The 13,995-nt window shown below is 33.1% G+C and overlaps 1 protein-coding gene across 2 annotated transcripts in view; it reads left to right on the top strand.

Annotated features, from left to right (window-relative positions):
• The first annotated feature begins 4,377 nt into the window (after positions 1-4,377).
• The window catches only part of LOC118269769 (calexcitin-2), a 46,968-nt gene continuing 37,350 nt past the window's right edge, over positions 4,378-13,995 (top strand). The window contains exons 1-2 of one of the 2 annotated variants that reach the window (XM_035585071.2): positions 4,378-4,493; positions 10,763-10,793. The gene's annotated coding sequence lies outside the window, so the exon portion shown is untranslated. Of the gene's footprint in view, positions 4,494-10,759; positions 10,794-13,995 lie in introns of both variants that reach the window. The other variant, XM_035585072.2, reaches the window with a different exon arrangement.

The raw sequence follows: 13,995 nt of genomic DNA, 5'->3' as shown, positions 1-13,995 counted from the left end.
AAAATGTAATGTATGTATTTGTTTTTTAGGTATAGGTACATTCAATTTGTACTAAATACATAGCTACATGATCAGCGCTGCGACTCGAGCTATCGCGCTCGGGTCACGGCATTTTAACTGAGTACTGGCCTTTTTGAGCCGTATATACTTTTTTTACCCGACTGCGCCAGAAGAAGGGTTATGTTTTTCGAGATTATGTATATATGTATAATTGTTTGGGACGCTCTACAGCCTAAACGGCTTGATGGATTTTGGCTTGAGAGGTGTCTTTAGATTCGTATTTACTGTGAGAGTGACACTGGATATATCAAAATAATAAAATAGCGAGAATGGGTCCCGACTGCTTCAATCGGGTACGTTGACATTCTTGTTTTAGGGCTTTTCATTTTCATATTATAAAGAAACGCAGTCGGGGTTTTTTATTTTATTAATTATTTATGTTAATTACTTTTGTAATCGGTGCAAATAAACTGTTTTTCTTTCTTTCTTTCTTTCACATGTAACGTCAGCGAAGATATTTGGCTTTTGTCAAAAGTATACAATTTCGTGAAACAGAAGCAACTGTTTCTGTACTGAATCAATCTTTGTAGCGTTACCTGCATACCAAATAGTTAGGCTGACTGTACATAGGCATTGTTATCACGTCTCAAAGTTCGACAGGTGTAATTTATGTGATTTATATTCTATCATTTGCTCCAAAATCTGTGATGGAAAAGGAATATTTTCCAGAAATCACTCTCCGTGAAAATGTGATCGAATCTGAATAATATAAGTCTGTAGTCCATTACAGAATGAAAATTTAGAAAATATTACAGTTATGCTTTTTACACAAAGTTACTCATTTCCAATTCATCATCATCATCATATCAGCCACAAGACGTCCACTGTTGAACATAGGCCTCCAATGACTTCCAGAAAGACCGGTTGGAAACGACCCGCAACCAATAGCTCTATGCGACCTTTATCAGGTCGTCTGCCGTCCTCATGGGTGGACGTCCTACGTCATTTTCAATTACCAGTTTTACTGTGACAGTTTCTCGACTCGGTACTAATTACTGAGACATTTTCAAAATTGTAAAAAAGCCTTTATTCATTCGACCCAGGAAATGGAACAAAAAAATATTATTTTAGTAAAGAGATGATGGGATGGGAAAGCTCTTTGCCCAATCCAGAAATTGAACCTGAGACACCTTATCCGGCAGTCGCGTTTGCGACAGTCAGTTAATAATTTTGGAAATATGATGTGATAAAATATGTAAAAGAGAGCAAGATTTTTTAATCAGCATGTTAAATTTCCTTTTTATAATTAGATTTTAAAAGTTCTATCAGCTTTTCTACAATATTAGTATCATATTGTAGAAAAGCTGGTAGATCTCAATTATTCATTTTACGATCTCAATTCTCGTAACAGAAAGCAATTACTTGTATCATAATAATATTATTCTTTATTGTGAAATACTCATATTATGTTCAATATTGTATCCTCGTTTATCACATTACGATACAAATATAAAGTAACATAACATCAAATATCTCATATCAATGAACAATTTCGATCAACACCGATGAACATCAAATTTCAAATATATGACCCAATTATATGTAAATGCTTGACAAAAGGCTTTCATATGCCTATCAAAAATTAAGTTATTTACATTATTTCCCCACAATTTTCTATCACGCGTGTTTAAATGGTGAATCGATAGGAAACATGTGATCATATTCACACGATCGTACTCTATACATGTGAAGTTTTTGTTTGAAAATAATCGTATCAAATTGTTTCAGTTTGTCGTGTAGGAAATGCATTGTAGTGTAGTAATGACGGGTTTAAAGTTGTTTTTTCCGTAGAAATTAGTAATGTATGGAAGTTATTTGTAGTCTAATGTGTTTGTATTGTAGTGTGATTGTTTTGCTATTGGTGTAAAATTATCATAAATGTTTTTTTTTTAATTCACTTCAGTTTGTACTTAGTGTCTTATCTTAAATTTTTTCATACTTTTTTATGGTATAAGCATTGTAAACGCGCAGACGGATTTACCTGATTTTAAGCAATCGCCGCCGCCCATGGACATTTAAAACACCAAAAACGTTACAAGTGCGTTGCCAGCCTTTTGGGGGTTAGGAATTTAAGGTTTGTTTTTGGAATCGGGGATTGGAAAGGGGTAATTGGGCTTCCGGTAATCGTACTAATATAAAAAATATACCATAACAATAATTTAACATGTAAATTAAACAAATAGTCAGAAGCACACTGGATATATTTCAAAAAAACAAAGGAAGATCATGAAATAGTTTCCACTCTTTTAAGTGGTGAGCTTGCCAAAAATAATATTATTATAAAATATTTAACATGTTTGTAGTGTCTTTAATTGTTTTTTTTTTCACTAATTGCGTTGACGCACATTGTTTGGTAAATTGATCAGACTAACAAGTTATAAGTATGATGTATCGATACGGAAAATATTTAAAATATCGATAAATACCTAGTCCCATCTCTGTATCTTGTTATCCTCTTAGATCTTAAGTTTAAAAATACATAATAATCCAATTATCCGCTATCAGTTCGTTTCCAATGCATACGATAGAACAGCCGAACAAGGAAACTCAGGTTCTATTTTTAGATTAGATAAAGAGTTCTAGAATTTTAGTTTTTCGTTATTCTCCGTAATTATTGTAATAATAACTGAACCGGTATTCGTGTTTAGTAAGTGATTAAAACTATATTCATGAAGTTTCTAGGTATATTCCTGTCCTCCTTTGTGATATGAAATGAAGATAAAATAAACAAACACGCATTCATATTTAATTATATTAGTAAAAATTGGTTGGTATCCTGAAAACGTATATTTTTATGTTTTTCTTAGATTTCAGCCGTGGTTTTTAGCTCAGTGGTTTCTTTGAGAGCGAGCCATGTGGTCATCGTTGGTCAGATCCTTTGATCTCGATAGCGGATCTAGATTTAATATCAAATTATTCTAGAATTGATGACTGATAAACTGTTTAAATCAAACTATTTTATTATTAGTAACTTTAATTCAAAACATTTTATTACTAATAACCTAGGTATATTTTTTTCAGTGGGAAAATCATCCAATGACTTCATCCGCTTTGGGCGAGGCTAGAGGGAGTGTCAGACTCTTACTGACTAAAACCAACCCCATTCCTGCTCCTGTACCAATTTCTTCATCATCTACAGCCAAGAGTGGCCACTAGTGACTTAAAGCCTCTTCTCACACAGAGAAGGTCCAAGCATTTATCCCAAAGCTTGCTCTGTGCGGGTTGGCGATTTTAAACTTCTAATTAGAAACTATAAGGCCATGTTTCCTCACAACGTTTTTCTTCACTGTTTGGGATTGAGTCTACATAATTATGCTTAGAAAGTACTGTATACTGTATAACTTGGAAAATGTCACATTGGATGTGTTGTGTTGTATGTGGTTGACTGTAGCAAGTTTAGGTGTTTCAATTATTTCGTCTGAAGTCTAATGAGCTTGTTACATTAAGACGATGAAATTCCTGATGTAAAACAATGAAATTCCTTGTCAAGTTTTATTTTTGAAAGAACGTTGCCCCACTCCAGGATTTTCTCCTGTGTCGTGGGTGCGTTTACAAATATACAAGTTCAAATACATGAAACCCATACCCGAAACAACAATTTGTGGATCACACAAAGACGTAACGACCGTACGGGAATTGAACCCGCTACACGTTGTACGACATACAGTGCCCAGCCACCGCGCCAACCGTGAAGTCAAGGTAGACGCGACAGAGCTTAATAAGTCTTAATAATGGAATTAAATCGATTTTTCGGTTGAGTATTCATGTTGTGTTTTTTTTTATTTATATATCAATTAAAAATTCATGAATCAAAGTAAGTTTGAACAATCTATTCAAAAGATACAACAATATTAATATGTAACCATCTTTTGCCGATTTGTTTTCAACTCAACGTAAAGTGTGACCATATTATATCATGCACTGATTTATTACAACTCTAAATATCGTGCTACTAAAAATAAAAAAAACAAAACAATACTATGGTCGACCCGGAAATCGAACTCGACACACCTTCCCAAAATTACTCATTCCTAGAAAAAATATCTAAAACATTTGTATTTGAAACTACAACGCCTACCATTCATCTTACTTCTTAAACAAATCAATCACATAACTAGAAACACAATAACAAACCCTGAAAATTAGGTCACACACACATAATTACGACATAATTTCCAAAAAGCATTTGACTTGAATCGAAAATCGCAAGTCATTGCGTCTAATCGTGTGGAAATTTTCATTAAAACTTCACATAGAGTCTAATTTGTGGGTAAATTGGGGGTGCAGAACATTGGAGCTTCGTCGATCAATCGTGGGGCCCCTGATTCTTTGCAACTGCAGCGCGGTACCCCTGTTACAAGTATAGCTGGAAGAACGAACCCCGGCGTACGGCATTCGCTGACTAGCCGTCGCCGCAGCCACCCGCATACCAGGTACCCACAACTTCTCTCAGCTTGTACGATAGCGCTATTCCAAATATAAATTCGCAAAACCGTTGAATTAAAATTCGAATATTAAATTCATTCTTTTATTTTATTTTATTCAAAATTTTTATTCTTTTGTAGTGCCAGTTATTTAATTTTTTGGAAGTGTAAGATTTAATATATTTTTTTTTGTTTTAACAGAAAATATTATAGTCAATAGTGTCGGTAAAAGTTTTGAAAGTGTTCAAATGTAAGGGAAATTGTAGGGAAGTATTTTCGCGTGTTAAAAAGTTTCATATGGGCGTTGTAAGGAGTTTGGGGGTTCGTAAAACTTTGCTCTAAGATCTTAATCTCCGTGACTGTGGGAATTATACGTGCGTGTCCCATGTCGTATGATTAAAGTGCTACCCTTATGACTTTGAGCTTAAAATGATTTAGTTTACGCAATATCTACGTCTATTGGCAGGTTTTCTTGATTTTTCATTTGGGAAAACTGCGTTTTTAGTAATTTTTAAATTGCTTAATTTTTATTTTACAGCGAGTGGTTTTGATTTAATTTTTAGTTAATCACGCGTCTCTTATTTTATGCCGAATGCTTAGCACTCAAGTTAATTTAATTTTTGTGTTAAAATTAGTTCGAAAAATAATATTTTAAATAAAATTAAGCGTAAATACGTAAGTGTCTAAAAATTAAAGTCAGGCGCGTATTCAAACACAAATTTTATTCCATTTAAAAATTAAACGTAAAAAAATTAAAACTTTCAAATACAGAATTATTACTTTTTAAACGTCGCGTGCTAACAAAAGTACAGCGTTCTGAGTAATAAAATTCTATTCTCACGAGACAGAAATTTTAGTAGGAATTTCTTTGTATTGTACTTTTAGTTATATCGCAGTCCGCCCTACATTCCTCAGGGCGGATTACGCAAGACGGCCAGAACTGAAGACAAGGGAATTTCATTGCCCAGTTAGGAAACACTTACAAACCTTTTCTTAGCCCTAAAACAGCCCTATTTCTTAAGAAAACCTTTATAACTGGTAATAAATGGATCGATTTGGGTAAAAATATGGTTCTTATGCGCATAAAAATGCTATAAATTTATGAAAGGGCCTCAATCGATTTTGGTAGACCACTTTAAATGTATACCGTTTTAATAGAAGTGGTAGTCGTGAATATATTGGCTTTTTACATGTACAAAGGGCGTAAGGTTTAAGAATTATGGAGTTATGCGAAATCGTATAAAAGAGGTACGGATTTAGGAGCTGTAATTGGGTAATTATATGAAGCTGAGCTGTTTTATAAGTAATGGGGTATTTAAAATTATTCGAGTTTGTAATAAATCAACGCTTTATTGTAAACTATTTTAAAATTATTTGGCGTCGTTGTAAAGTTAAAATGTTCAATTATTTTTTAATTATGTGAACTTTTTTAATTGATAGTTGGTTCCATTAATACGCTGGTTGATTAACTTTTTAATTATATTTAAAAAAGTTTCCCAAGAGTCAACCAATCTCGTTTCTATTTTATGAGATAGACTAAATATAATAAAATCGTCTATGTTAAAAATAACAGAAATACTTAAAATTCAATCAACGAATTTAATATTTTCGAGATAAACAAGACATACTCTTCGCTATTGATAACATTTGAAATAATTAATATATTTTTTAAATAACCCAATTTATTTAGTATTACATTTTATACTACAAGTCTTGATAATATTTCAGTTTTAATTAAACCTCCCTTGTTTAACAGTCGCGCTTACGGCTGCGATCCCGACGAGCTTCACAAAATTGATCTCTTGACTCCAAACGGTTATAGTATCAAGATTGCTCGACCCTACTATACACCCGCCATTTTGTCGCAAACAAGATCTTACAGACTTTTCTATCAAGTATCAAGATTACATCTAATGGATTATTTTTATAGACTTCGTAGCGTAATAGTTTTATCTCTGGTATCTAGAATCGGGATTTTTTATGTACTTAAGTCTTTGATTGCCAATAGAAAACTGTTGAAGGCAAATCCTACGCTAACGTCGGTCACCGGTGACCACCACGGCGTTCAGTGTGTTAAATGTGACCTGCCACTGCAGAATTAGCAGCTGTGTCTATCTTCTTGTAATCCCCAAGTCAAAATTATGGTTAAACCCTTCTAAAAGGATGGTGGATATAATTTGGTGTATTGCAACAAGTTCGGACCCTTTTATGACATACTCGTAACAGACAAAAAATGTGTGTCACGTTCAATAATTGCGTCTCTGTCTGGACCCTAAGAAAAATAGAAGGCTCGCGTAAACATTCGTTTCGCTCGTTTAAAAATTAACATTTGTAAGGTGTGTTGTAATTTAAATCTTTTACTAAACTTTTGGATTATTTTAGGAACGGAGATTACTTGTGTACGAGTCATACGATAAAATATAGTTTCACTCCGTTAGGGTCACCTCCTATTACAGGGGACTTATAACACAAATGCTGAAAAGTGGGTGTGCATTGTATAGCGGCGTTACGTGTACCTCTGCCTATCCCTTCGGGTCTAAAAGGCGTTACGTTGCGTCATAAGATAGGATGCTCCGAGAAAAATAATAAAAATGAGTCGAAACCTCTTCAAAAAGGAGTTGTGTATTTTGTCCAATGAAATAATCTTTTTCCAAATCTTTCATTTCCCCATTCCAATTTCTACGGATTCCCCCGTTTAATGGGAGATACAATTTCAATTTCGTTTTTATGAAAAAAAGGAAAATAAAAATATGCTGCGTTCCAATAAAATTCTTTTTATTTTTATCCTCGAATGGGATCCGGGGCTTTCTTTTATTGGGGTCCGTATTGAATTTATAATAATGACTGCAGGGTTAATTAGCAACATGGCGTCCATGTGTTTTTATAGGTCCTGTAGGTCTAATGGTCCTATTAGTCGACGTGCTATTTTCGTAGTGTTTGTGTGTGTAAAGATATTGTTTGGGAATGTTACTTCTTAAGATATATAATTTCACTGTCCCTAATCGTAAATGGAATTAAATTGTCAAACTAAAGTCATTCATTTCAATTTGATCTTGAAGGCTATTTTGAAAACTTACTTTAGCAACTACTTAAAGATAAAATTGGATAAGGAAAATGTCTGTCTGTTGGCCAGTAACTTGGTTAACCTATTTGCTCGCTCTAAAGTTTCCAATTGTAGAATCTCATGGAGAATCACGAGCAAGAAATATTTTTTTTAAATCAGTTTCTTTAAATAACACGTACCAAATTTTTAAAGTAGATATTAAAATAATAAAAATAATTTAAAATATAATATGATGGGCATGAGGCACACTAAATTAACTAAAAATGCAGTTTACTTACGTACATTCATTGAGATAAGCTCTACTAGTTTCGAGTCTAGTATCTTTATCATAAGCAGCGTGCGCGGACGTTAAAATTAAAACATTGAACAAAAAAAAAAAAATTGCCTGCACAAAATTGACACGTCAATATCGAGATACGCTATCTTTACAGGGAGCCTTAGGAGTGCCTCTTGGGCCACTTTAGTTGTCTATTTTTCCAAGCAAGCGCTACGTCATCGACGACCGTTATAAATATTCGAAAATTTGAAATAAAATTTTCGAACACCTAACGCAGTTAGCGGGCAAGCTGCCGCCATAATCATATTTTTATTGGACAGCCGGAGCTTTGGTGCATCGCTTTTATCGAAAATGAAATTTGCAAAGTAGGTCGTATAGCTATTTAGTTTAAAGTAGATTTTGTTTCGGATAAACTTTGAATAGATGGATAAAATTTAAAAGTGGTCTTTAAGAACCAGAATTTCAGGCCTGGACGAATGTAGCACAGTTTTTGTGCACACTAATAGAAAATAGTTTGTGAAAACGTGACCATTTTTCTAATGAAGCCTATTTGAACTGGTAACATAGTACTTAAAGTAGTCACACAGGAGTATTATGAGTGAGATCTGGGAATTTACCTACAAAATGATGTAAAAGCACCAATTTATAAATACAAAGAATAAATAAAAGAAATATGATAGGTAATGAAAAGACTGGCTTTTTACTTAAAACTTTACTTTTTTAAGATGGTTTCTGGCTACGCACCAACTGGTACATTTTTCTGCACTACCGGTTGACCGTCAGAAAATGCCTTGAGGCATTAAGTCCACCGCTCACTTATATATTTTGTGTGAAGAAGATTAAATAAATAAATAAAACCCGATGTGAGGTTTTATGTAAAAAGCCATATTCCGCGCGTAAAAAAACATACAAAATAGCTCTTAGTATATGCGTTTGGTAATTCATAAATTTTGCAGCCATTACCTAGCCAAAGCTGACCCAAAAATAACTATTATGGAAACATGTAATATCAAAAATCCATTCGTCTTTACATTCAGTGCGCAAAATCTCTCGATATCGAAATGAATTTTTCATCTGCATTACACCACTCGATCTACATTCGAGAGATTTTTTGTAAAATCGATTTCATTTTACGTATTCGATTCTCGGAATCGTGTATCGATAATTGAATCGTAATGTGCCTGTGGAAAGAGCACGCGATCCGTTTGAAGTTAGACGTTCGTTTTTCTAAGTTCAAATTAATTAGCTTTCGCACGAAATTTTCTTGGAATCGTTTTCTTTTATTGGAAATGGGAGGTTAATGGGGGAAACGTGATCGTTTACTATGGGGATGGGCTGTAATCTCCAATACTTGTAATATTTTTTCAACTTGCTGACTACCAGGCGGTCACCGGTGACTGCTCATCGTAGATTTTATTATGTAATTAAAATTTCTTAAAGACGTAGTATAGTTATATTTAAGTCAAACTATAAAATTTCGTGTATCGTAAAAAAAGAGATTTTCTTTAGGTAGAAATTATAAGTATCACGTATCGTAAAGTAGGTATAATTTTAGGGCTATTTGACGAGCTTTTTATGTAGTATAAAAGTTATTTAGACACATAGAAATGTGTTAACTTAAATCCAAACATTTTTCAATATATATGATAATAATCTGACTCCCAGAAAGGAGATTTTTGGTAATCTGTCTCCAATTTTTTGGTGCATTAATAAATTATTTTTCTTTCTTCTTGCTTTCTTCACTTTTTATCAATATGTAACAATTTCCATACAAGCTTCACACATTACGCCCATCGTCCTAAACATACCGCTAAGTGCTTCCATTCATACCCAAAAAACACTCATTTTTCCAACCATAGCCATTAAAAAGAAAGCACATAGACAATTTATCACGGGGTAAAAAAGGCCCAAGGAAAATATTGGCAGGGTTTGATAAATTTGAGGTTCGTTTGGCGGAATAGCGTTAAAAATATTAAGTCAACCTCTAGGGGATGTAGAAAAGATTGCAAAAGATAAAACATTAGTCAGACTCCGTACTGAATTTATGGACTGTCAAAGAATTCAAAGGGAATTCACAGGAACGGTGTCGTGTGGGACCAAGTTGAAAGAGAATGGTCCAATTAAAACGTGTCAAACAAAAATGTGCTTTAAAGATTCCCTTTTGGAATTGTTTTTTTTTTTTGACGACAATTTTGTCTCTGTGGGTCAAAGGACTAGGTTAGACCATGATTTGAAACTACACTTCATTGTTTCGCGTTTTATTAATGTGACTAATAAATACATTTTTAGTGTCTGTTTGTAATATGCATGGTAATAAGCGCGTTTTACTACATACATCATACATTATACAATTTTTACAAGTTAGCCCGTGTTTGTTCCGTCTAATCTCTGAAATTACTTAACCGATTTGACGGGTCTTTTATTGTTAGGTAGTTGATGTACTAAGAAGTAACTTAGGCTACTTTTATTTTAGGAAAATGTGTTATTTTAGAAAATAATAAAAATATCAAATTCAGCCTGTACGAAGTAATTATTCCACGCGAACGAAGTCGCAGACAACAGCTAGTATCAAAATAAGACCTCGTCAATGTCGATCGATCGGAATTGGATTCAAGCATAAGCCCCCTGGTCCCTAAGAGATTAGATGACAATTGTTTTGACCACCATGATTAACATAAACGTATCTTCTGAGGAGCAATAGTCATAGTAGCGTTTTAAAATCGGTCAGATATTTAAACATCAAATTCCTATGAAAGACTAGAGCAGTTTAGTCTTACCGACTGAGTCTTGACTATGGTCTCGGGAAATTTCTCTCCGTCTATTGTAAATTCGATTACAAATCTAGTTCTTTAATGAACTAGGTCAAGTCGACTCGTCTAATAGATTTGTCTGAATCTGATTTTAAAGATGAATTAATCTGATTTTGTTTGCTTTCAGATCTTTGTTTGGAGAATCGCTGATCTTATCGGTGAGTGTGTTTTGTTTTTTTTTTTTTGATGTACAGTAATACCCCGGACTTACGCGATAGTTGGGTCCGAGCGGTTACCGTGTAAGTCGAATTCGCGTAACTCGGGGTTCAACGTTGCATATAAAATGTTAGGCTCAAATGACACTTAAAACTGCAACTTAAAACGATTTTGTTCTGAAAACAATTGTTAAGGAATGGGTTAAGTCACGATTAAGTAATCATTAAATGACTCTGAGTACGGCCGTTACATAGTAAATTGTGTACTTACTTTAGCTGTGAAATTCAAATAATAAATTGAGATTGTTTTAACCCTTTTAAGTGTGTTTTATAAACAAGTTTTATACAACTTTTTTAAAACTAAAATAAGACTCTTTTCATCCGTTTCTTTCGCCTGGTCTTTGGGGAAATTAAAACGGAGAAATTCACGATGAGTAATGTTCGCGTATACAAATCAGTTTTTTATAAAAAAATATATACAAAAGTTTTATGATTGCATATAATCTTCATAATTTTAACATGTCAACTCATCTTAATTCAATTACTACATCTACATTTGAAAAAAAAAAGAGATAGTTGTGCTTAACTGTCACCATTTATAAAATGTCTGTTTTGTCTGTATATAAACTATTTACATCTAAAACTACAAAATTTTATAAATAAAAATTATTTACTAACGAATCAAATAAAATAAAAGAAATCTAAAAATAACTATTTACAGTGTATCAATAAATTCGTCAGCGTCGCGTTTTATGCCTATGAATAAAAGGTTTATTTAAAAATACGAACCTACATAAATTATAATTTCTAAACTCTTACCTAAAATATCTATCGATACAAAGCCCAACATACGCCGACACCTTACTCACTTACCTGTACTGAAAAAAAAAATAACCCATTTTACAAAAAAGAAAAAGGAGTTTTTGCCAAGAAACACTCACATTAACGTCTTATTTACCAAGATGGATACCTCTACACTGGAAAATAAGTCGGGAAAACGCTAGCAAAGCATTTCGGTAGCTACTAACATTCTAGCCGCATTTGTGGTTAGCTACTTATGCAAATGGATACTGAGTTATACACCTTATATTTTCCGGCGTTGCCTACTATGAATGTTTATGGGTTTGAGTCTTTGATACTGATGTAGACACTTTGATAAGTATACGGCCTTTGAGGTAAATGTATTATGTTCAAGTACTGTGTATGATAAAACTGTAGGTTACATATTGAATTGAGGTAGACATTCGAAATTCGGAGTTGCGGACTACCTTGCGGTTTATCGGGGCTTCGGGTCGAAGCAGTAGTAGGAATGAGGTGGTTTTTAGTCAGTAAGAGTCGGAAGGAGAAGTCATTGGATGATTTTGTCCCCTCAAAAATAAGACATCCCATATTATATCATCACTTATACTGCATGTGTCGGTTTTTCGTATTTCACTAAGCAAAATACATATTAAACTTTTTAGGTTTAGAAAATAAAATGATTGTTGAAATGTGATATAAATAAAATGTAACATGTTGAAGTTGTCCCAGTACGCAAAATATAATAATAATATCTTAGATAGAATTTCTAATACTCTGAATAACTCATATGTACCCTGAAAAATAAAGCTTTAATAAGAGCCAACTAGAATTTTGTCACATGAATTGAAAACGTCAATGTAGAAGTGAATTTCAGGCACTTTAGGTAATGTTCGAGATTTCTAGGGAACAATTCTCGAAAGCACTTTCTGCTAAGTCGTTTTCACATGTAAGTGACGTACATTTGAGTATAAAATACGTACATGGTAAGAAATACCTATGTAGGATCGAAGATTTTTATAAACGTTTATACATATGTTTTGTGGTAGGTGACTTTTACGTACTTTCATAAATTGATAATTAAATCATCAATTATTATATTTATTCTATTATCGTGGTTGTTTAAGCCACCCGGAATTGAAACTTACCAACGGCAAGTATCTATATGACTTTTTTCCGAGTTATATATACTTTCTAAGATTATTGAGATACCACAGACAAACGGCGAAGGAAAACATTGTGAGGAAACCTGGGCTTATAATTTCTAATTATAAGTTTGAAATTGCCAAACCGCATTGAGCAAGTGTGACGATTAATGTTGAAACGTTCTACGTGTGAAAAGAGGCCAATAGTAGCAACTTATTGGGTGTTGATGTGTTATAACACATCAATCATCTAATATGGAAGATTTTGATGCTAAATTAAAGATGAAACTAATAACATTTTAGACACTGCATAGTATTCACTAAATAATACTAAATAAAAATGGGTGGGATTTATGATATCTACCAGTTTATGAATAAAGGATTATAATCTCTATCTCTATATTAAAAAAAAAAATATCAGAGCTAGACTTCTAAGATACCTTAATAAAAAAAACACAATATGTAGCCCCAAAAAAAAAATCTAATCTAATCTCAAATCTTGAGCTCAGCATTCACTCAACTACTAGAGTACTAGACCAACAAAATTACACTCGAGTCGAACAATAAATTATTTATAGTAACTTTTATTCTGGCAATACCGATTACTCCATTCTATATATATCAGTGTTGCCATATGGAGGGTGGGGGAAGTATAATATTGTATTGGACACGTATTTCTTACATGTAGTTTCTTCTGGTATTCTCATTTTGTATGACAGGAATATCAATTCAGTTTTACGTGATAGTTTTATGAATATAAGAAGAGTGGATTACGTCATTCATAACTTTGGTTTCATTGTCTGTGATGTATTTGGGTTGTAAGATTAGGTTTTGCCTGATTCTTCTTTGGTGATATGTGTAATGTGTAAATAATAACAATTAAGTCTTATTTTATTTTTAAAATTTTGTTCTCAAATTAAATACATAAGTATCTAAAAGGTTAAGTATGCTATTGACGATGATAAGGTGTGCTATGCTACGTTGCTGTGGATGCGTTTGGCTTCCACCAATCATATTCATTGGCTCACATAGCTTAGCATTAGTGGAAACGGACTCAGCCAAACTATGTTTCCTCACAATGCTTTTATTCAATTTTTAACATATTGTTAGCATAGAAAGTATGAATATAAATATATTATAGTCATAATGTGATATTCTAAAACATTTTAAACGCTAAACCAAGCGAAACACGTGCTTGTGTAACTAAAGTATTGTCGGTTTAAATATTATTTAGGTCCATGTTGATTTATTGCCTGTTCCAG

This window comes from Spodoptera frugiperda, chromosome 30, assembly GCF_023101765.2.
Source record: "Spodoptera frugiperda isolate SF20-4 chromosome 30, AGI-APGP_CSIRO_Sfru_2.0, whole genome shotgun sequence".
Taxonomy (NCBI): Eukaryota; Metazoa; Arthropoda; class Insecta; order Lepidoptera; family Noctuidae; genus Spodoptera; species Spodoptera frugiperda.
Note: the sequence above shows the minus strand (reverse complement) of the source record. Positions and strands in the feature narration are given on the sequence as shown.